At 40.0% G+C, this 23,601-nt stretch overlaps 1 protein-coding gene across 21 annotated transcripts in view; it reads left to right on the top strand.

The window, feature by feature from the left end:
* FHIT (fragile histidine triad diadenosine triphosphatase) overlaps positions 1-23,601 on the top strand; it is a 1,435,777-nt gene that overhangs the window by 185,228 nt on the left and 1,226,948 nt on the right. For 5 of the 21 annotated variants that reach the window (XM_079935599.1, XM_079935620.1, XM_079935609.1 and 2 more), the window contains exon 3: positions 21,110-21,160. The exons of 14 other annotated variants lie outside the window; for them this stretch is intronic. The gene's annotated coding sequence lies outside the window, so the exon portion shown is untranslated. Of the gene's footprint in view, positions 1-21,109; positions 21,161-23,601 lie in introns of those variants that run through there. 2 more of the 21 variants (XM_079935607.1, XM_079935596.1) reach the window with 2 other exon arrangements.

The raw sequence follows: 23,601 nt of genomic DNA, 5'->3' as shown, positions 1-23,601 counted from the left end.
GATTATCTAGTCTGGATGATTTTGGTTCCTTGTTTCTCTGTTCTTGGGTCCCCTTTGTGCCCCTTTTCTCATTGCTTTTTGAGTAGGCATGAGGCCCAGTGAAGAGGTAAAACTGCAGTCAATCCATTTGTTACAAGCTTTTATTCATGCTTCCAAACAAAGTAAAATAAGCTGTGCTGTGGAAGAGACTGGTAGTTCTCCCCTTTCTTATAGTGGTGCTTCTCAAAGTGTGGTCCCAGAATTAGCAGTATCAGAATGAAGTAGTGTAGAAGGCAGAGTTATCACCTCCTCAACGATGTCTACACCCTAATCTCCAGATCCCTTGAGTATGTTGTCTTACACAGCAAAAGAGACTTTGCATACATAATTAAGATTATAGACTATGAGATGGGGGATCATCCTGGGCCCATTCTAATCATATGAGCTCTTAAAGCTGGAGGACCTTTCCGGGTTGCAGTCAGAGAGAGTTGATGATAGAAGAAAAGGCAGGAGAGATTTAAAGCATGAAAAGAACCCAAATCCTCATTGCTGACTTGATGATGGAGGTGAAGATCCACATGCCAAGAAATGCGGATGGCCTCTGATGTTGAGGATGTCCATCAGCTCACAGCCAATAAGGAGATAGGAACATCAGAACTGAATTCTGTCAACAACCTGAGTGAACAAGAACAAGAGTCCCCCCTAGAGGCTCCAGAAAGGAAAGGAGAAAAGGAACAGAGCCTGCCCACAACTTGATTTTAGCCTGGTGAGACCTGTGTCAGACTTCTGACCTGATCTGAACAGTAAGATAGTGAATTTGTGTTGTTTTAAGCCCTAAGGTTGTGCTAATTTGTTCTGCCAGCAAGAGAAAACAGTACATCTGAAAACTTGTTAAAATGCAAATTCTCAGTGCTCACCACTGACCTACTGAACTTGCTGGATTAGAAAGAAGCTGGGGGTGAGGTAGGGGGTGCAGCTGCAGTCTGTTTTAACGAGTTCTCCATGTGATTCTGACATGCTAAAGTTTGAGAACTGCTGTTGTACAGTAATAGAAATCCCAAGTGTTAAGTAGACACGTGGATGCCTACGACAAAGACTGCACATCCTACTTCATTGCAGGTAGGTATGGTCATTGAACTAAGTTCTCACCAAACAAGTTGTGCAGTAAAGGGTTAACTAATTTACCTTGCAGTGTTAAAACTCTGCACATTCCAAATTAAAAACTAGCTTTAATGGATTCTGGGAGATAACCTCTGAGCCCTTGAAATATCCTGCAGGATTAGAGTGTCTTTGTGTACCACACCAAATAGTTTATACAACTAATGTGATTTATGGTGAATGCCTGTTTTTGTTCACCTGAGGCCTTGGGTCATGCTGTGTCAGTTTGACCTCTGGAGGGCCTGGAGAAGTTGGTAGATAACCACCCCAGCCTCTGTCAGTTAGATGAACAGTTGTGAGATAGGTTTTACACAGTATCTCATGTGGTCCCCAGAAGCCCACAGATGTAACTTCAGTTGCCCATAGACAAAACCAACTTGATAACACAAGCTTTATTACTGTTCTCCTTCCTTTCCAGTTTACTTCTCTCTCATTTCAGTTTCCTAGAATCACTTTCCAAATAAGTTACCTGAACATAAGCCCTTGGTCCTTGTGTTAGGCTCTGCTTTCAGGGGGAACCCAAACTAGGAGCATCCTTAAAGAGACAGTGTCGAAGCTTCCTTTTTGCTGCTGACTGGGATGTAGAAATAATGGCTCATCTGCTGCTTTTGACGATGTTAAGGAAGGCCATGCTCCAGGAATGGAGAAGTGGTAAGTTAGAAGGCATCTGGGTCTGTAATTTATCTGTAGAACTGCCATACCAGCCCTGGACTGCTGACCTCCAAACTTATTAGATGAGAGATTAAAAGCTTCTGTGTTTATGCCACTTTTAATTTAGGGGCAGGAGGGTGGGTAAAGGGGTGGCCTACGTACAACTTAACCTCATTCTGACCAACATAGCAACTAATGGATAAATGGAGACTTTGGTTTGTCATCAGGTTGAAATTGAACTGTCCCTGACCATTATCACCACCATGATTAAGGGTTGATTGCATGAGGGACAAGCACATTATTTTTGGGAAAGAGCATGAGACCAGGAGTCAGGCAACTTGGGTTCTGTGTTGACTCCTAAGAAGATGTATGTTCATCTTACATTCTCTTGGATTGGACTGCTTGATCTCAGGGTTTCTCTTGATTTTTATGTACTATGATCCTATGAATTTAAAGTATTCAAAAATTCACTTGCAAAAACAAAGCATTTGGATCATTATGAAATGTAAATATGGGACATCATCTGTATTTGCATTTTGAAATTTCCTTACTAATAGAATGGTAAGTACATCTTAACCTGAGTGTGGTTTTTTTTAAATGGCTCATAAGTTAGAAGGCCCTTGAGGCATTATTAAAGTTCATCATATCAGTCACTGTGAAAACTCAAACTTTTCCTTGAATGTTGGAAGATGTTTACAAAACTCTGTTCGCCTGACTGATTCTTCAGGCTGATAAGAACCTTCACATGTTCTTTTCCTTTGCCTGGATGGTACCCAATCAGTCTGTATAATGAGACAGGCCAAAGGACAGAGAATTATGCCACAGGACAGCCTTCACTCTGTCGTTTGGCTTTGCATGCAGAAACCACAATTTATGATGTGATCAAGAATGATATAAGTTGGCAGTATAATGAGTTTTGGATTGTTGGATAGCCCAGATGTACACCATGACCTTTGCTGGATGTAAAGTGTCAGACTTGGGCACATGCATATTAGTTGTGGAAAAAGACCCTCCTCTGGGGAGTCAAGGGTCATGAATTTTGTTTCTAGGCAGCATATATGCAGTTGCCTGGCAACCGTGAGAGCAGTTAAGTTCTTGCTGTATGATACTCTATGTATTCATCCATCTTGAAAAGCTAACAGCATAATTTAAATTTTGAAGCAGAGTGTGGGTGTTCTCAAGTAGCAGAGCCTTATCTCACATCTAGTTGCAGACTCTAACTGCATAAACTTGATGTTGCTGAAGTTTTTCTGCATTAGGGATGTTGTAAACAAAAGGGTGGAACTCTGAATTGAGACTGAGACATCCTTCATTAGAATGTATTTAGTACCAACTAACAACAGAAAACCCAACTAACAGTGTCCAAAAATACAAGGACATTTAATGTTTTCTGAATAAGAAGCCTTGTTTTAGCTGCTCAACAAGGGCCCAAGCCCCTTCCATGCTTCCATTACACCATCATTGGTGTGCTAGCTTTCATCCTCAGGATTGTTGTCTCATGCTCACAAGAAGGCTGCCAGAACTTTCAACACTGCAGTGTCCCAGATTAGCATCCAAATCAGGATAGGAGAGGAAGAGGCAAAAAAGGCCTTCTTGTGGTGGGTGTTTCTTATTTATTAATTTATTTTCAGAGGAGTAAGTTTTTTCTTAAAGACTCTTAGCAGGTATCTCTTCATTTTTCTTTACCCAGAACTGAGTCACATATGTATCCCCTCCTAGACTAGTCATTGGCAGAGGAGAATTCAGTTACCTTCACTGGCTTAGGCTAATCATGATTTAGCCTTTTGGGCTGGGGGCAGGGCCTGTCTTCACTGAGCACATTACCACCTTCCAGATTCTTGAGCAAGATCAGAGTTTGTTATGTTAGCAAGGATGAGGGCCAGATGGTTGCTAGGAAAGTGTCTCATGGTGCTGCTACAACTCCTTCCATGTTATTGCTTATGTGTAGAGGTCATAGGCTTCAAACTCACCCTTAAAATGTTTTTAAAATGTTCAAATTAGAATTTAGAAATAGAAACATTTTGCATTAAAAATTGGATTTTTCCCTTCTCTTGAAATAATTTGGTGATCTGGCAACACTGCTGTCTTCAGATGGGGTATATGCACCACGCTCTTTACCATTCCCTCTGTCATACAGTTGGCCCTCTTTACTCATGCATGTTACTTTTCTGGCCCCTAGGGACATTTGTGCCTGTGAACTTTAATCTACATTTTTTTTTAGTTACATGCAGACATTTTGAAACGAGACTTACAGTCACACCGGTCCATTTTGCTTAAGAGACTAACTGCCACTATTCTCTTTCAGTCTTGCTGTATTTGGGATTCTTTTGCTCTTCTGCTATGTTTCTTTATTTTATGACTGGAAGGGAGTGTAGTGTAATGGTCAAGAGATTGGCTTTTGACATAATACAGAAGTGGTTGAAGTCCTGGTAATAGCACTTATTAACTTGTGACTTCGTATTCACATCTGTAAAATTGTATAATAATGATATCTACCTCACGGGGTTGATTAGAGAATTTGCACAGTGCATGGTTCACGTAATGCTAATCTTGATGAAGATGGTGATAAAGATGATGATGTCTCTATAAGCCTGTCTTTATTATATCAGTTAGTCCTTTGAGGTGCCATTTGGGAATGCAAAACACAGCATCTTCAGTGAGTGGAGCTGATGAATGGCAACTATATATCTTGTGGAGCTAGAAAAGGATGCTTTGAGTGACTATGCTTGAGGGGCACTTACCATTTGGAATAATTTTTTCTATTCCTTTCAAAATAGAATCAGATCCACCTAATTCATGCCTCCAGGTAACCTTCAGAGCTCCCAGGAATTTAGTTCTGCACTCAAGATTTGCTCATTTCTATTCAAACTGGGACACATTCTATGTTTATACTGTCAAAAAGCAGTGGATATTTTAGTTTATGCCTGGGGGCATGGGAGACAATTCTAGATGCCTCTAATGACCTTTAAGAGTTACTTCCCTTACCAAAATATCTTTTTATTTTATTGTTAAATTTTAGTCTAGGTTCCATGAGATTCATCCATCTGTAACTCAGTCTGGAAAAAGTTGGAGGTCGCCATGTTAATGAGGTCAGATTAGAATTGTTATTTGGGAAAGGCAGGCATGATATTTTGAGTTTGGGTAGTTGCTTTATTTCATTCTTAAGGCTGGTTGAGTAGGTCCTAGTAAATTTGGAAGGGAACCTTAGGAAACTCATTATAACCCAATTTTCATAATTAAATTAAAAGATTATTTGGTTGGGATAATAATCACTGAGTAAAAATCAATATAGTAAACTTTGGAATGGATAGTTTGCAACTATCAACTATAGTTTGAAATGTTTTGACCTAGAAATTATTTGAAATTTCTAACAACATATGCTATAGATATTCTTGATCAAGTATACAAAGAACTTCATTGCAGCATTGATAGTAGTAGTGAGAACTTGAAAGTGGATAAAATATTCATCAAGGGGGACTCTCTAAATAAGGTATTATGTGTCTGTACATTGAAATTACTCTGCAGCCATTAAAAAGCATGGAGTAGATTCCTATGAATTGACATAAAAAGGTGCCAAGCATGAGGCAGAACAGTATGTATTATATAAACATGTGTAAAAGTATATGTCTGTATTCAAAAACAGAAATACATGCCAAGGTGTTAATATTGACTCCCTCGGGGAATGAATTTATAAGGATGTGAAGATAGAGGGAGAAGAGGAAGGAGAGGAGGCCAAGTTTAATTCTTAATTTATGTACTTGCATGCATGTTTTGCAAAGTCATGTGCTCTATTTATAATTAGCATTTTACACTTGAGGGTTTGGAGTGGAAATCCAGGGAGTTGTAATGCTCCTTCTGAGGAACAGTGTCACATAGAGGTTAAGTACACGAGTTCTAGACCCAGGCTGCCTGAACTGGAATCTTGGCTGTATCATTGGTGAACTAAGTGTCCTCAAGCAAGTCTATGGATTTCTCTAGGCCTTGGTTCATCTGTGAAAGAGGGTAGTGCTACCTCCCCTATAAGGCTGTCGTGAAGATTAAATGAGTTACTGTAGGTACAGCATTTAGAAAAACATAGCTATAGATTGTTATTCTGATTGCAAGTTTATACCAAAAAGGCAGAAATAGCTGAAATGAATTAAAAAGTCACCATAGGCATCTGGAGGAATGCCTATGAATTTATGAAATGCAAAGAAATTCCTTTGATATGAAATCACATATATGTAGTTTTAAAAATTGAGGCTAGAGAGGAGAAAAGTGACTGGATGGATTAGGCCTGGAAATGCAGAGGCCCTTCCCTATAACCGAGGAGCAAAGTCAACAGCTTTGAACTAAACATCTATTGCAATGGGAACATAAAACAAACTGGCTGAAACTGGCAGATCCAGAGAAGCAGAGGAGGGGGGGAAAAGGGACGGTGTTCAATAGCCTCCTAAATGTTTCATAAACTTCAATCATCTCTCTCATCTTCCGATCTTTTACTAATTCTTCACCTTATCTTTTCTCCTCTGACAGCAAGTCCTGTATTTGATCCAGATTTTATCTCTTTATGGGACAGCTGATATGACAGTAATGTATAGTTCATTGAGCTAGAGCTAGAATATCCTGCAGAATAGTGAAACAGTCACTCGGAAAGACACACTCAAGGATGAATGCTATCTAAAGAAGCTACTATAAATGAGTGGGCAGCAGAAGGCAAAAAGCAAGTATTTGGTGGAGAATGCTTAGGAAATGGGGAAAACTTGACTTCCAATCCTCAGACTTAATTGAGCTTAGAAAGTGAGTGTCAAAATCATTCTCTGTTGTTGCTTAGTTGAAAAGCCAGCGGGGCTGTAGCAACAGTGACCGACTGACATTGACAGTCTTCCATCTGGAGCTTAATCTGTGTCCAAACGTCTGTGACACTGGTGTGTCTTTCACAACAGGTTCACGTAATTCTGAAGGCCAGGCATCAAGCAAGAAGCCAGAGTTCTAGTCATTAGTCACACATCCGGGCCACAGGGCAATTCCTTTGCTTGCAGCTGGAGAGGATACGATGTTCCATAATGTGGCTTGTAATGAGGGGTACACAGAGATGATGGGGTTGGATTGCAGCAGTGAGGCACTGCTAGCAAACAGCTCCAGCTTAAGGGAGCTTCCCGTCCGCTGCTGGCTTTCTCTCCTGAGCCGTAGATTTGGCTCCTGATTGACTCTCTCCGCTGGAGCTAGCTCATTAAGGGGTTGGGCTGCAGCCTGTCCAGCTATGGAAAGGGACAGAGCTGCACAGTTGCTCCCTGCCTTCAGTGTGCCCTGATGGTCATTGTCTTGATGCTTCAAAGGGACAGTCATCAGCTGTTTTATTTGAAGCAGGTTTGTGGGATCCAACGGTTCCTTGAAACATTTAAAGCCTGTTTCCTCTTACTTTGAAGAGAATCTGTTTACAAATGGAAATATTATTTGGATAGGGTAATGATGAGAAAAGGATACATTATGATACAGGGTCTCATAAAAAAGCACAGGAATAGGTGTAATGAGGCACCCCAAATTAACAGATTTTCTTCAGTTTGTGGGTATTGTTTGTTTTGGTGCTTTCTGGCCAAAAAAACACCCCACATTGAATTAAATAGTTTCCATTATCTGACAAAAACAAAGCAACCCCCCTTGCCTTTTTTTTTTGAACTAAATTCAAGGCTGAATTAATTAAGTTAGCTGTGGTCATTGGGACGTTATATAAAATGTTGAACAGTGTTTTCAAATTGTTTCATTCATGAAAGTCACTTTAACACAGTTCAAGTAGATTTTTTTGTTATTGACTCTGTATTAGCTTAACAGCATAACAATAAATTGTAATTTAGTGAAAAGTCTAGTTAGGGAATGATGCTCCCTAGTTTTCTGTGCCTAGAAGCTGGAAGATCTATAGGAATAAACAATTATGTGTGTTTGACCAGCAGTTCCCAGTGTTTCTCTTTTCTGGACTCAGAGGAAGGACGTATACCTAGAGGAACAGTGTTGTGTGGTGATTCAGAAGACAGATTCTGTACCCAGACGTGGATTCAAATCCTGGCTGCATTGTTTATGTCCTTGAGCAAGTCCATCCTCTTCTCTGGACCTTGCTTATCTGTAAAATAGGAATAATAATGGTAGCTACCCTATTAGGTTGTTGAGTTATTTGAATGAGAAGGATGTTATTTTAAGGATAATCTTAAATGTGCTTTACTTGTGTATGCATGATTAATCATCTGGAATCATCGTGGAGTATGTAAAATATGGAGACACTGTTCTGGGGCTGTAGAGTTGAGTTAAAGCATTTTGTTGAGTCATCTGTGGAGATTTGTGCTTATATAATGATAAAGCTGTAGCATCATAAAAATCATTGTGCATATTTATGGAGCCCTTACTGCATGACAGGCAGTGTTCTAAAAGGTCTGTGTGGATTATCTCACTGAACCCTTTCAACAACCTTGTAACAAAGGTACTATTTTATCTTTATTTTTTCTGTGATATTAAAGAACTTGCTCAGGTCTCAGAGCTGATCTCTGTTGGAGGTGATTCTTAAACTCTGGTCAATTTGAGTCCAGATGCCAGTTCTCACCTACTACAGTTTTAAGGTCCTATGACCCAAGGAGCCTTCTCCACCAACTGCCTGAGCTTCCCAGACAATTGTCTTGGCTCTTGTTCACTTTTCTTGACAAAGAAAGCCTTGTGTTGTGAGAAAAACTTTTCCTTGCAGGTGAAATATGTTTAGTGGAATTTATTTTGCATTTTTAGTGACGCTTGACTCTTCACCTGGCGCTGTGATTAATCTGCCACGGGAGTGCAGTGAACCTTTAATTATAGCTTCTTCACCCTCACTCTTTCCCCTGTGTGCTTTTCCACTGTTTAAGGTTCCAATGGGCTGGTTGTTCTGAAGGAGGTTTAACCTATATGTTACATAAATTATGGCCTTTGTGTACAGAGAAGAAAGATTACAGTTTCTGATTTGTGATATTTTTCCTACCAAAGATACTCACCTCCTTTCTTTGCTGTACTTACTGTGTGGTTCGTTGAAAACCACCCTATTACCTGGTGGTGGTTCTGGAAAACAGACTGATCCCTCTCTTTCACTGTGGCCAAACTTGAGTAACATATGGATGCCATTTAAAGGGAAAAGTTTTTACAAACTCCCAATGTTGACTTAATTTTTTGTATTTGGTTAGTAAACATGTAAAAATATAAAACTAGCTATAAGCTTCTACGTGTGTAGTTCTTAAACAAATATGAAACCAAAACACATTTACAAATTAAATGCAATCAGAATGACAAAACCAAATTCAAGTTAGCAACATTCATTTAACATGATGGATGATGTTGTTTAAACAGAATCATCTCTGGAAATATCAATATGAGATGTCTGTTATGTCAAAGGTTCTATACAGCTTGTCAAACCTGTATTATTCTGGACTGTGTGGTGACTCTGTTTCCCCCAACACTTTGAGCTGTATCTACTGGGACAATTCATTTGTACCCTAGCCCTACTCTGAGGTCTTGGGGCACAAACACATTATTGAAATAGTAATTCTGCCTCTTTTGTCTTTGGCTTGTGACAATTAACATAGCACTACCTGACATCACTGCAATTGTAAATGCAAATCCAGGCACAGAAATTTTGTGCTGGTTCCCATATTTTAGGTGCCATGTAGCTGATCCAGAATACATCTGGAACATTTTAAATGAGTGTTATCTAAACAAAAACAAAAGTTAGAAAAATCTCATCAAGAATTTCTAGACCCCGAAGAACATGCCCCAAGACCCCAGTTTGAAAAAGAAGTTATCAGCACTTTTTCATCTGTGGACAAGACTGCTGTTTTCTTTGCTGGGAATGCTCTTCCCATGGAGTGTTGCGTGGCTCACTCCCTCACTTCATTTAGGCCATTGTTTAGTGTCATTGCCATGGGAAACCCTCCCCTGACCACCTTGTCTCAGGTAGCACTCAACATCGTCTTGGCCCCTTAACTCTGTCCTGTTTTACTTCAGAGCACTCGTGCCCACCTGGCACTTTTGCTTGTTTGCTTTTATCTGTCTCTCGCATTAGAATGCAAGCCCCACTGAGAACGGAGTTAGGTTTACTTAACCACTGTATTCCCCAAGCCTCACATAGGAGGTGATAAAGATCTGTTGAACCAAGGAATGAGTGGCCTTGCTCTCCACCTCTGTACCTTTTTGCTGCATCCCCAATCCCACTCTCCATCTGGGTAAGACTCATTTATAAACCATCCCCACTTGAGCCTGTATCCCCTCTGTGCCTCATTGGAACATCAAGAGTCTTTATTGAGACCCCTTTTATGTTACTCCTGAGGTTTACATCCTGATCTTTTTTCTTCATTTTTTCTCTTGAGCTCCTCAAGGATAGCATCTGTGTTTGATTAACCTCTAAAATTCCCCCAGTATCTGGCATGAATGCAGAAATGTCATAAATGGGAATCTGAAACTGTAGAGTACTAAATATCATTTACTTCTGTTCTACAATGTCCTACAGAGTGATTGGCAATCATAGGAGCTTGATGAGAATCAATGGTTAGCAGGTGGTATAAAACACGGTAAGTTGTAGGGGTTAAATTCTCTATGGCCAACCTGATGCTACTACTACAATAGAAGAACTTCAATTTAATTCAACTGAGTTTTGTTCATCTCCATTATGTGCAAAGCCCTAGTTAGATGTTATGGTGGCTACAATGAGGGGTGTGTTGCTTTTGAGTTCACAATCTGATGGAGAAGACCAATAGCAGGGGAGAGAGAAAGAAAGATACTATTTGTTCATTCATCCACTCACTTTTTCTTTCTTTCCTCAGATATGGAGTGTTGTGTGCTTGCTACTAAGTTTAAAAAAATCCCAACAAACCTGGGCTATAACCTAATCCTAACGGAAGAGAGAGACAAAATGATACTAATGACAACTTTGGTTAGTGCAAGAAAGGAAAGGAATGCAGTGCTATGAAAATGCATGTGTAATATTCCCTAATCTGAGGTAGGGAAGGTTTTCCTTCAGGCAGTACATTGAACCGAAACCCCAAGGATGAATGGGCCTTAACCAAAGGCAGCAGTAGGGGAATAGTATGTGCATGGGGATCTGAATTGTAACACGGTGATAGGAATTTGGGGCGAAAGAGAAAGTAATTCTGACTATAGGTCTGGAGAGCTTCATCAAGAAGGAGGGTTTTGACTGGGACTTAAGAGACACAGGTCATTAACAGGTACATGGAAGAGGAGGAGAAGGTGGTCAAGACAAGAAGAGCAGCCTTATCATAAGCTCACAGGTGGCACCTTGTAGAACTGGCTTGAGAACTGTTGCAGGGTTTATGAAGAACCTCTCCAGTAGAATAATCAGGATGAGGAAATATATATATATATATATATCTGTGGACCATGAGTCATAAATTCAAAACATTTGCTGGTTGAAAATTAAAGCTTGTTATGCTTAAAAGGTTAATAGTGTATAAAGAATCAGCTAAGATCATTCTTAGCCAAAGCTACTATTAATATTTCCATAAATTAAAGATCTTTATCATTAGCCCTGTATGTCAGTCTTCTAAAGCAACTTATCACATGGAATCACAGATACCTCTTTTCAGAAAAAAATGAGATAATTTGTTAGAAAAACATTACAAATTTTATTGAGTTGACCACTCAATTACAGCTACATTACTGAATTGCACCTGTTCAGCCCAGTGCTGGGGAATTTATTAGTACAGCCTCCTCTAGAGCTAATGGGAAATATAGTTCCAAAGCTCTTTGAATCTATTGCATATTCTGTAAGAAGTGCTTTTCTTGTTGGGACTGCATTCCAGGCTTGACAAGGTGAGCTGTGAGGTCTTTATTTCTTACAGGATTTGGGAAAATCACACCAGTACTGTTTGTTCACATGGGCTGTGACATCAGGGACCAGCTGGGCTGTGAAAGCCTGTTCTGATGTGTCTTTTCCACCCTCTGGATAGATGACCCTCTCCTTAGCCAGAGAGACATTGAAGAGCTGTTCTGTTCCCAGCGCTGAGCTACCTGCATTTAAGTTTTCCTTACCCAGCCAGTATGCTCACTGCCCACAGCCATCTCCTCTTATTGATTTGGGACCTGTGCCAGTTTCTAATTGTTTCCTTCACATTGAGTTTGTTCCAGGTTGCTGACTCCTATCTACTAATTTTTCTCCTCCATATTGTCCCCTTCCATGCCCTCCCTCACTAATTTTTTGAGTAGCCTCAGAAGTCATGGGTTTGACCCATCAACTCATATCAGTGCCACAAGAACAATGGTGACATTTTTTTCTTATTACCTTGGAACTTTAGGGCACATTAAAAAAAAAAAAAGTATTCCGAGAGGTTCTGGCTTCTTCCTCTACCCCCCTCTCCCTCCCAGAACATCTTTTTGTGTGGGAAGGTATTGTGGATGTGATTACAGTTATTTAACTGAGAACTTCTCAAGGGGTGTGGCAGGTTGACTGATTCCATATGTCACCATGTATTTGAGATCTCTTAAGTACTTGTTTTTTAGTTTACCAACAGCCACTCACTTCTCAGAAAGAATTTTTCCCTGCGGAGGGTGCGTAGGGGGCCCTTGCTGTCCTGATGCTCTTTTCTCTGTCTGCCTTCACTCTTACTCAGTGTTCTGTTGGCAGGGTAATGTATTTCGTGTTTTCCTATTTTCCTCTTAACATTTTTCAAAATACCATAGCAGTTGTATCATAAAGCAGCCCAGAATTCAGAAAGTTCTTTATTTTTGTTTACTTTGCAACTGATATTGAGTATGTGGAAAAATATTTTTATGATAGAAGAAAAAGCTAACAATCATCTTACTTACTTAAAAAAAAATAGATTGGGCTTCCCTGGTGGCGCAGTGGTTGAGAGTCCGCCTGCCGATGCAGGGGACACGGGTTCGTGTCCCGGTCTGGGAAGATCCCACATGCTGCGGAGCGGCTGGGCCCGTGAGCCATGGCCACTGAGCCTGTGCGTCCGGAGCCTGTGCTCCGCCACGGGAGAGGCCACAACAGTGAGAGGCCCGCGTACCGCAAAAAAAAAAAAAAAAAAAAAGCCAACACAACAAAAAAAATAGATTAACTAGCATCAGTAGATAGAGGAACTTTGGTACCTTATTATAAGCAGTGTTCATTCTAAGCATGCATAGAATAGTATACCGGCAATCTCAGAGATATTGTGGGCTCAGTTCTGGACCACCACATAAAGTGAAAAAAAAATCACAATTAAGCAAGTCAAACAATTTTTTTGGTCTCCCACTGCATACAAAAGTTATGTTTACACTATACTATAGTCTATTTAAAGTGTGAAATAATTGTCTATTAAGTGTGCAATAATAACATTATGCCTAAAAATGTACATGCCTTAATTAGAAAATTCCTTATTGCTAAAAAATTCTAACCATTTTTTGAGGCTTCATTGAGTTGTAATCTTTTTGCAGTAGTAACATCAAAGACCACCGATCACAGATCACCATAACAAATATAATAATAGTGAAGAAGTTTGAATATTGTGAGAATTACCAAAATGTGACAGAGACACGAAGTGAGCAAATGCTGTTGGAAAAATGGCGTTGACAGACTAGCTCTATGCAGGGTTGCCATAAACCTTCCATTTGTAAAAAACCACAGTATCTGCGAAGCACAGTAAAGCAAGGTATACCTGTAGTGTAGTGCAGTACTCAAAGGGTGGTCCTTGCACTGGTGACAGTGTGTGACAAAATAATCACAGAACTTGAGTAAGAATTTAGAAACTTGTGTGCAAATAAGCATAAATTTGTTGAATCTAGTAACAACAAATTTTAATTTGAAAGCCTTTATCTTTTTTCACTTTGGTAGTAATTAATTTTTATTGTGTTTTGTAAAAGTGTTTATCTGTGGTGAATTGGGACACCCTTCTGCCCCCTCTATCATTCATTACAGTTTACTGGAAAAACACTGACGTGTTTAGGTTAAAAACACAAGCCCGAGCATTGATCTTTCATTGCCCTTGGGTATGATTCCTAGATATGCTATTTACTGGCTGTTTGCCTGAGCCAGTTACCAAGTTTCTCTAAGCCTCATACTCTTTATCTCGAAAATGTGGAAAAGATAATACTATATTTACCTTGCAGCGTTTTTGCTAGGATTAATTATGATGTTGTAGGTAAAGCTACAGGGCACTATTCAGCCAAATTTGGCAGCTCTGGAAAGAACTTCAGTGAGATGCTTGGTACGTGATAAAACTCAATATATGTTTATTATGATTTGTTACTAAGTAGAATTTATATATGCCATATAGCCTATCTCAGAGATATTAGGAAACAGAATATAATAATATCCTCATTTAGGTTACACATATATAAAGTTCTCTCAGGACATGGACTTGAAGGAAAACGTTATATTTAGTCTCTTCTACATCCCCTCTGCTCCTCATTGGAACACCAGAGTCTTTGTTGAGACCGCTTGTATGTTACTCCTGGGTTTTACCTCTGATATTTTTTCTTCATTTTTATCTCCTCTACTAGACTCTTCTCAAAGATTATATTCTTACTGTTTTTCTCAATCTTATGTGTTCTGATGTGTATGGAAATTACTAGAACTTGTATAGAGAGAGCATCTTCAAAGAGCAGATGTGTATTGTTAGTCATCATTATAGGCAGTGTAATTTTGATTCTGCCTCATGAATTTTGACTCTACTTGAGTAAAATGGTCACACAGAACTCCTTGATAGGTGTTCTCAAATTAGCTTCCAGAACTTTGTACAGAAGGGTGCTAGGCTCCCCCACCTTTTTGCATGTGTGTATTTCTTTTCTGGCTTAAAATTTGCATATTTGTTATTCATGCAACGAATATCCATCGAAAACCTTTTTTTTTTTTTTTTTTTTTTGCGGTACGCGGGCCTCTCACTGTTGTGGCCTCTCCTGTGGCGGAGCACAGGCTCCGGACGCGCAGGCTCAGCAGCCATGGCTCATGGGCCCAGCCGCTCCGCGGCATGTGGGATCTTCCCAGACCGGGGCACGAACCCGTGTCCCCTGCTTCGGCAGGTGGACTCTCAACCACTGCGCCACCAGGGAAGCCCGGCCCTGCATTTTTATTTTGCATTGAGCTCTGCTAATTATGCAGTCGTCCTATACCTAAACTCAGTAATTATCAAGATTTCTGCTCCATTTTCTTCATCTATTCTCCTGTCATTTTTCCTCCCCCACCCCTTTCTTTATCTCTGTCTTTCTCTTTTTTCTGAAGTATTTTAAAGCAAATCCCAAACATCAGTTCACTTTACTCTGATGTGCTTCAGAGTGCATCTCTAAAAAAATATGGACATTTTGGTACTTAACTACAATGCTATTATCACATCTAGCAAAATAAACAGCAATTGGTATTACATAATCCCGCTTCACAAACATCCTCAACTGACTTGAAAATGTCATTTACTGCTTTTCTATTCACTTTTTTCTTTTTATCAAATCCAAAGTCTGTATATTACGTATGTCCCTTAAGTCTCCCCTAATGTAGAAGTCCTGCCTCTGTTCCTGCCAGAGCCTTGTTACAGAAACAGGGTCCCTTGTCCTACAGAAGGTCTCACATTTTGGTTTCTTATGATGTTTTCTAACTTGTTCCTCTATCCGTCATATTTCTTATACTGAAGTTATCTCTAGACTTGATTTAATGTAAGTGTTCTTGGCAAGAATGCTTCATCAATGGTAATTGTGCTTCCTACTGCTTCATCAGGAGGCATCCATAGTTTGCAACCACTTTTAGTGATGCTAAGATTCATAAATGGGTTTGGCAGGTGACAGCCTTACCATTCCATAGTAAAGTTCCCCATTAATTTTTCATACAGTGATCACTTCTATTGATGGATATTATCTGAAGCAATTATTTCATTACATGATTACAAAAAATCATGCTTTTCTAATTCTGTTATTTCTTTATATTTATTAACTAGACTTTTTCAGTGAAATACTTTCCCTCATAAACTAGGACTATTTGGAGCCCAGTTTTTCTTTTCCTTAACTTAGTTTTGTCCTAAGCAATTATGTTAGTTAGCTTGATGTACTAGTTATATATATATTTAATATGCTTAGAATCAAGCACATAGTTAATAAAATAAAAAGTCACTCATATACCATCTAATATCGTCTGTTATACTCCCAGTGGTACATGTGTTAGATTTTGCAAAACACTATTATTTCCCCTGCCTTACAGATGAGGAAACCAAGGCATTGTGAGGCCAAGCAACATTCCCTGGGTGGATCTTGGGCTAGAACCCTGTGCTCTGACATTAGAGCCAAGCTATAACCACTCTGCTGTCATAGCACTCTATTCTTGGTGGCCAAAGTGTTGTATATAAAAAAGGCACCCTGATGTTTGAGATGGAACCAAGAAAATGATTTTATAATAGCAAGCCAGTGAGAAAGCCCAAAACTCTCAGATAATTAATTGATCTGTGTTCTCATTTTCATCTGGTGCCGCCTCCATGACCAGTGTGATTTATTGCACCTACAAGTTTAAATCAATTATCTGAGTATATTAGAGCCTAGATTGACCTAATAAACTTCTCAAACTTCCCCAACATAATGCTTTTGTAGCTTTTGTATGAAATACTTAAAATTTCTTTTGTCTTTTCATTATTATTCTTAATAATTTAAAACATATCTCCGTAAGACAACAAATGGAAACCACGATTGTTGTTTTTTAGAAAGGAGAGGCTGTTGCACAAACCAGTCTAGTCAAGGCAGAAGGCTAAGTTTTCTTCAGGCAAATTATTTCCCAGACCTTTGAATCACAAGAGGAACTTTTGAAGTGCCCTTGAGAAGTCCCTATACCACAATCCAAATATTTAGTTGTGAAGCTTAAATGCAAAAATTTTGAGCCTTGTCTCTGACCATTTCTTTTGATGTGCTTTTTCATAAGCAGTGAGACTAAAAAAGTCACACTGAAGACCTTGGAGGGATTTTGTCTGTTGGAACATACATGTTAAACATTATCAAGGAGCCAAAGGAGTGAGGTGGAGGAATAGCTAGAGCAAACGCAGAACCTACCTTGCAAATTTAATTCTTCCTGGGAAAATATCAAACCACCACTGTCTGACAGTGATCTCTTTTTGGTTAATGTTGAGAAATAAGATAGAAACATGTTTGTTATTTTATGTCATTCATGTTATTTTATAAACTTTTAGGAATAATTTAGTCTAATCTTTTCAATTTGCTTGTAAGAAAACTGAAGTCCAGCTACTTTAAATAATTTCTCCTGAGATTAACAGATAATTAGTTGCAGACCTAAAATTAGAGGTTTCCTCAGCTTTCCTGAATGACACACTAAGGTACTATTTCAACTAAAGTATTTAATTGCGAACAACAGAAACTGATTCTGACTAACTTGAGCAGAAGTATAATTTATATAGGGTAGATTTGGGGTAGCTTACAAAGTCTAATGTCAATTTTACTGTAATTTTTTTGGTGAGGAGTTGAGGAGTAGAAATGGTTAAGTGAGGAAAAGTGTATTTTAAATTTTAAAATCACAGTTATCATGGATAGCATGCAAAAAATACATTGTTTTAAAAATTGTATTGAGGGGCCAATTTGCCCCTTTGTTCACCTTAGTGTCTTAATGTGTCCAGTCTCTGGAAATAGCTTTTCTCTGCTCTTTCTGGTTTTTCTGTACCAGAAAGCGGGTGAGGTGAGGAGTGGTGCTTCACATCTTGGGGGTGACTCCTTTGGTTGGATGAGGGAAGCAAAAGAGGCTCAGGTGCTCTGGCTTCAGGGTGGAGTATATAAAAGTTACCGTGTAGATTTGCCTGTGAAGAGCCACCTTCTGCTAGTATGTCTCCCTTTCCTTTTTTCTCCAAAATGATCTCTGAATCCTTCTCATCCATAGAAGACCTCTTCAGGTTTTCTCTTCAGGTTGAAAGGTTCCTGGCTCCAAAAGGGAGCCATAAGGAGGTCAAAATTGAAACTGTAACTTAATGTGGATAAGGTGCTGTAGCATGTGAACTGCTGCATTTCCAACAGTTGGAATAGTCCTTGCCCATAGTGGGTCCTAACAGGTAGTTATTTAATGAATGAAATAATAAAACAGCTCCACTTCTGGACTCCCATAACTCAAACTGGTAATAATTTAGTTGCTAAAATCTCCTCTTATGTTCTGTTGTTCAAAAATGTTATGCCCAGATGCATAAAAATGATGCTCCTTGATCCACTCACTTGTCATGAGCATCTGAACAGTTAGTTCCCAATGACCTGGCATGCTTTGATTTATTGTTCATTTGATTTAATTTACCGAAGGTGACCTTACTCTATTTTTCTGCCAGAACTCAGGCTGGATCACGGTTGTTGGTGATCCCCAGGGAATAAATCATAAGTGATGACTTTTAGTCATATTAGGCCTGCCTCTCCAGTATAACTTCCATGTAGTGAACCTAGGCCTTGAGGCTGATGACGGCATTTTCTAGACAGGCTACAGTGACCTCTAGTTCTTAGAACTGTCGTTGGATTTACCTGCAAGACAGCAGCATTCTCAACTGTGGGTAGAATGTGCCATTGTTTCTGGGAACTCTGGAAAAGACAACTTAAAGAAAACCCCATACCTTGATTTCCAGAGCTTTGGCATTTAACTGGGATGGGGTCAGGGTGGGGAAAAAAAAAAGATTGGAATCACTGTATGGATTTCTCTATCATCAAGAAATATATGTAAATTAGTAATAAAGTAACCAAGAAATTTTGAGGATGATACACTTAGGCAGAGTTCCACCTTTTAGGCAGTTGGGTGAGTCTGATTTGCATTCCTTAGGATTTGCTCAAACTGTTTATAGCAAGTATGGCTCCAGATTCTGGGTGGGAACCTGTAAGACCTTGTGACTGCATATTAATTGAGCCTCTGAAAAAGTGTCTGAATTTCACAGTGATAAATTTTAATGACTTCTGTTTGTGTATCATTAACAAGCTTCTGGTGGTTACCAAAACTTGTAAACAAAGTCATTTTGCCAGTGCAGATAGTGTGTTTTTACCCTTGAATATGACCTTGAATTAAAACAAACAAGTAACTTTTGTTTATAGTCCTTTTCTGCTGAACTAGAATAACTTTGAGATGGTGTTGAAGCATCTCACTCCTTGGCTCAGAACCTTTCAAGTCTCCTCATTTCACTCCAAGTAAAAGCCAGGTCCTTTACAATGGACAAGGAGGCCCTTCTCCCTACCAGGGAACCTTAGCTCTCTGATCTCCTACCCTTTTACTCAGCCTTCTTTCTCACTCTCCTCCAACCCACGTGGGTTCCCTTGCTGTTCCTCAGACACCTGCCATAGGGCCTTTGGACTTTTTGGATTTTCCCTTTGTCTGGAACACTCCCCCTGCTGGCTAGCAACCTGCCTCTCCTTTAATGTGACCTCTTTGTTGAAACCCACTAGACCTGCCATATTTAAAATCTAACTGTCCCTCCATCTTCCTGATCCTTCTAAGGCTGCTCTAGGTTTTTGTTTTTTTTTTTTTTTTGGCTGCACTGTGTACTCGTGGGATCTCAGTTCCCTGACCAGGGATTGATCCCAGGCCACGGCAGTGAAAGCCTGGAATCCTAACCACTAGGCCACCAGGGAACTACCAAGGCTGCTCTATTTTTAATATTTGTCTTTAGCATTTAACCATCCAACATACCTTTAATTTAGTCACTTAAGTTGTTTACTGTTTATTATCTGCTTCCCTGCTGCTAGAATCTAAGCTTCATGAGCATAAGAATCTTTCTCTTCTTTCTTCAGTGGTGTGTCCCAAGTGTCTAAATCAACTATATCCAATAGAAATTTCTGTGATGATGGAAACATATCTGGTAGACACTACCTACCTGTGCTAATTGAACACTTAAATTGTGGTTAGTTCCAATGAACCCCTGAAATTAAATTAAAACTTGATTTAATTTTAATTAATTGAAATTTAAATATCCATGTGTGGCTAGTGGCTACCTATCATATTAGCAGTACAGATCTTGAAAGTTTATTGAATGAATGAATGAACGAATGAAGGTCTAGCTCTCTAGATCAGTGCTTTTTTTTTTTTTTTTTTTTTCGGTACACGGGGCACTCACTGTTGTGGCCTCTCCCATTGCGGAGCGCAGGCTCAGCGACCATGGCTCACGGGCCCAGCCGCTCTGCAGCATGTGGAATCCTCCCGGAACAGGGCACGAACCCGTGTCCCCTGAATTGGCAGGCGGACCCTCAACCACTGCGCTACCAGGGAAGCCCCAGTGCTTTTTTCTTTTAATTTTTAAATTTATTTTTGGCTGCATTGGGTCTTTGTTGCTTCGCACAGGCTTTCTCTAGTTGTGACGAGTAGGGGCTACTCTTTGTTGTGGTGCACGAGCTTCTCATTGCTGTCTTCTCTTGTTGCAGAACATGGGCTCTAGACGTGCAGGCTTCAGTAGTTGTGGTTCATGGGCCCCAGTAGTTGTGGCTCACGGGCTCTAGAGCGGAGGCTCAGTAGTTGTGGCACACGGGCTTAGTTGCTCCAGGGCATGTGGGATCTTCCCGGACCAGGGATCGAACCCGTGTCCCCTGCATTGGCAGGTGGCGTCTTAACCACTGTGCCACCAGGGAAGTCCTAGATCAGTGCTTCTTAAACTTCAGTGTGCAAAGAGATCACCTAGATTCCTGGGGATTATTGTTAAAAGTGCAGATTCTGATTCAGGAGATCTAGGGTGGGGCCCAAGATTTTGTGTTTCTAACAAGGTCCCAGCTGATATCTTCTTATACTTTAAGTAGCTAGAATCTGTAAGGCTAATGTTGCCTTGCTTTTAGTTTGTGTGTTTACTGAGGCCAGGTGATTCTTCATTTCCTGGACAGGAGAGATTACTAAAAATTACCTGTTAGACCCATACAGCAGCCTACAGGCCGAATGCCTACAAAAAGAGAATGATTTATTCCCTTCTCCATGATAAGATGACTCTCCTTGTCCCTTTTCTCTCTAATTTGGTTGAATTCAGTTGTGGCTAATTTAGAAAAAAATTGTTTTCTTCAATTCTGGTTGCTTTTATGCCAGTTTGCAGCTTCTGTGCCAGTTTGTGCCCACTTGACTTATAATCTATTTTTCCAGGTCACTGAGGATATGTGCTATTTACCCTTTACAAAGAATTTTCAAGTGGTGCTGGACTACTTAGTCCTGCATCCTACTATTACCTGAGATAGCTGGCTAAATCAAACTCCCACAGGGGAAAAAAAAATCTCATCAATCTCTTCCATTGTTACAATCACATTGTTCATCTACAGAATAAACATCATCTAGTTATTCCCTCAGGGAGGAGTTTAAATCTTGTTTATAGTCCTCACATTGCTGCAAATCTGTGGTCATTCTTCTTAATTATCATGTATTCTTTTCCAGGTGGATTTCCGTCAGAGCAGTAAATCTTGGTGCAGATCAATTTTAGGTGTTGTGAGTATTTAATAACAATTAATGTACTGATGAATATATGTAACATCACCTGATTTATCATCCCCCTATAGGCTCTTCAGAAATATATCAGAGGCACAATTTACAGTACCTGTCAAGAGAAAAATGATAAGGCCATCTTAAAAACTCAGCTTTGTATTTTCTCAGAAGAGGGGGAGGAATGGCTGTGTATCTGACATCTTCTGGCTGACTGCTGGTCTAGTCTTCCAGCCTTATCTGCTGTGGCGGTGCATGGCCTTGGCCCACATGAGGCCCGTTCTCGTGCCTCCGGGCTAACTAACTGGTCCCCAACATGTCTTCTGTGTTTTTTGCTTATTCTCTTTCCTCTGATTGCAATGTTCTACCCAATTCCTGCAGCCTTCCCCACAACACCTAAAGATAACCTTTTCAACACTTGAGTCTGACAACAATGATCACGGTAGTAGTTACATTTATCGGCCAATTGTGTGGCACTGTTCTAAGCACTTTACGTATGTAATCTCATTTGATTCTCACTACTGTGGTCTGAGCAAGAAGTTACCATCCTCCTTTTGCAGATAGAAACAGAGGCTTGCCCAAGTTTACATAGTGAGTAACTTGCCCAAGTTTACATAGTGAGTAGGGGAGCCTGGGTTTGAACCCAGGCTGTCTGATTCTAGAATCCTTCCTCCTAACCGTTCAGCTATACTGCTCAGATTTTTCCTTCTATCTGGGACGTTCCTCCTTTCTCTCGTTTGCTTTGAGGCAGACGACATAGTTGCCATTGACCAGGACCTGGGTTCCAAACTCATGGCTCTTTCCCCAGTCTTCTCCTAGCATTTTGTACCTACCCGTACCACTTCTCTTGTGTTATAGGATAATGTGGTTTTTCTCCCTGCTCTTGGAGGCAGAGAGGGGCATATTTTACTTACCTTTTAGTGCTTTCATGAGTTGTAGAAAGCTATCCTGACTTTACCAAATTTGGGTTTCTAGATAGTAAATTTTCCATAATTATGGCGGAACTTGAAGCTCTATATGCTTGCTTTATCATCATGCAGGAGGGGGATATTCAGTGTACCGTATTTAAATATAATAATCCAGTTGGGTAGACTCAACTGAAGCTAAAACCTTTTAAACCCCACCTTTAGTGCTTTGAAGATGGGCCTGGAACTCTGCTGAGAGCTTATAGGTTCCTTGTAGGTTAAAGCAATGGTTAGCTTAGTGGTGTGCTGGTAAGTTTTTAACCACCGGCTCTCCAGGAAAAGAATGTGTGTGTGCGCACGTGTGCATTTATTATAAATTTTACTGATGTAAAGGATATGTAGCTATAATTTATAAATAATAATGAAATAATCACTACTCTTTATTGTAAGTTCCAGAAGCCAATAGATTCTCATATAACACTATTGTTGATTTTGTCAAACTCTTGAATCCATAGCCACTCTATGTTTGCAATTGATGAACAAGTGTAGTTCTGTGAAAAATATTGTATAATAGTTTTAAATGCTGGAAGAATACATCAATAATTTTTTTTGTTCTACTCAGAGTTAACAGCTACAGATGTGGCACACTTTTAAGTCTGATATGCATATTGCATATTCTCCATCTCTCTCAAATGAACAAAACAATATCAAATCTTGATTTGTAGCATTTGCCAATTTGGCCTCTTTTTTTTTTTTTTTTTTTTTTTTTTCCGGTACGCGGGCCCCTCACCGCCACGGCCTCTCCCGTTGCGGAGCACAGGCTCCGGACGCGCAGGCTTAGCGGCCATGGCTCACGGGCCCAGCCGCTCCGCGGCACGTGGGATCCTCCCGGACCGGGGCGCGAACCCGCGTCCCCTGCACTGGCAGGCGTACCCCCAACCACCGCGCCACCACGGAAGCCCAATTTGGCCATTTTTAAACTACCGATTTGACTTGACTGAAAGTGGACTTGGGCAGAGATGCAGAATAGCAGTACGTTAAACAGCATTTCCACCATACAGCTATAATAGATGCAAGTAACCTTAAGAGTAAAGATGATAGTAAAAGAATTGGAAAGTGATGAGTTTTGTGTATTTATTACCCTTTTAAAATATTTTCACTTAATTGTGAATTACATATTATAGTTTATAAAATTATATAACTTAATTTTTAATAATGGCTTTGTTATATATATGGAATCTAAAAAAAATGGTTCTGAAGAACGTAGGGGCATGACAGGAATAAAGACATAGAGACAGACATAGAGAATGGACTTGAGGACATGGGGAGGGGGAAGGGTAAGCTGGGATGAAGTGAGAGAGTGGCATGGACATATATACACTACCAAATGTAAAATAGATAGCTAGTGGGAAGCAGCCGCATAGCACAGGGAGATCAGCTCAGTGCTCTGTGACCACCTAGAGGGGTGGGATAGGGAGGGTAGCAGGGAGACGCAAGAGGGAGGAGTTATGGGGATATATGTATATGTATAGCTGATTCACT

The sequence above is a fragment of the Stenella coeruleoalba genome (assembly GCF_951394435.1).
Source record: "Stenella coeruleoalba genome assembly, chromosome: 10".
In the NCBI taxonomy this organism is placed as follows: domain Eukaryota; kingdom Metazoa; phylum Chordata; class Mammalia; order Artiodactyla; family Delphinidae; genus Stenella; species Stenella coeruleoalba.
This window is presented reverse-complemented; position numbering and strand designations above follow the sequence as displayed.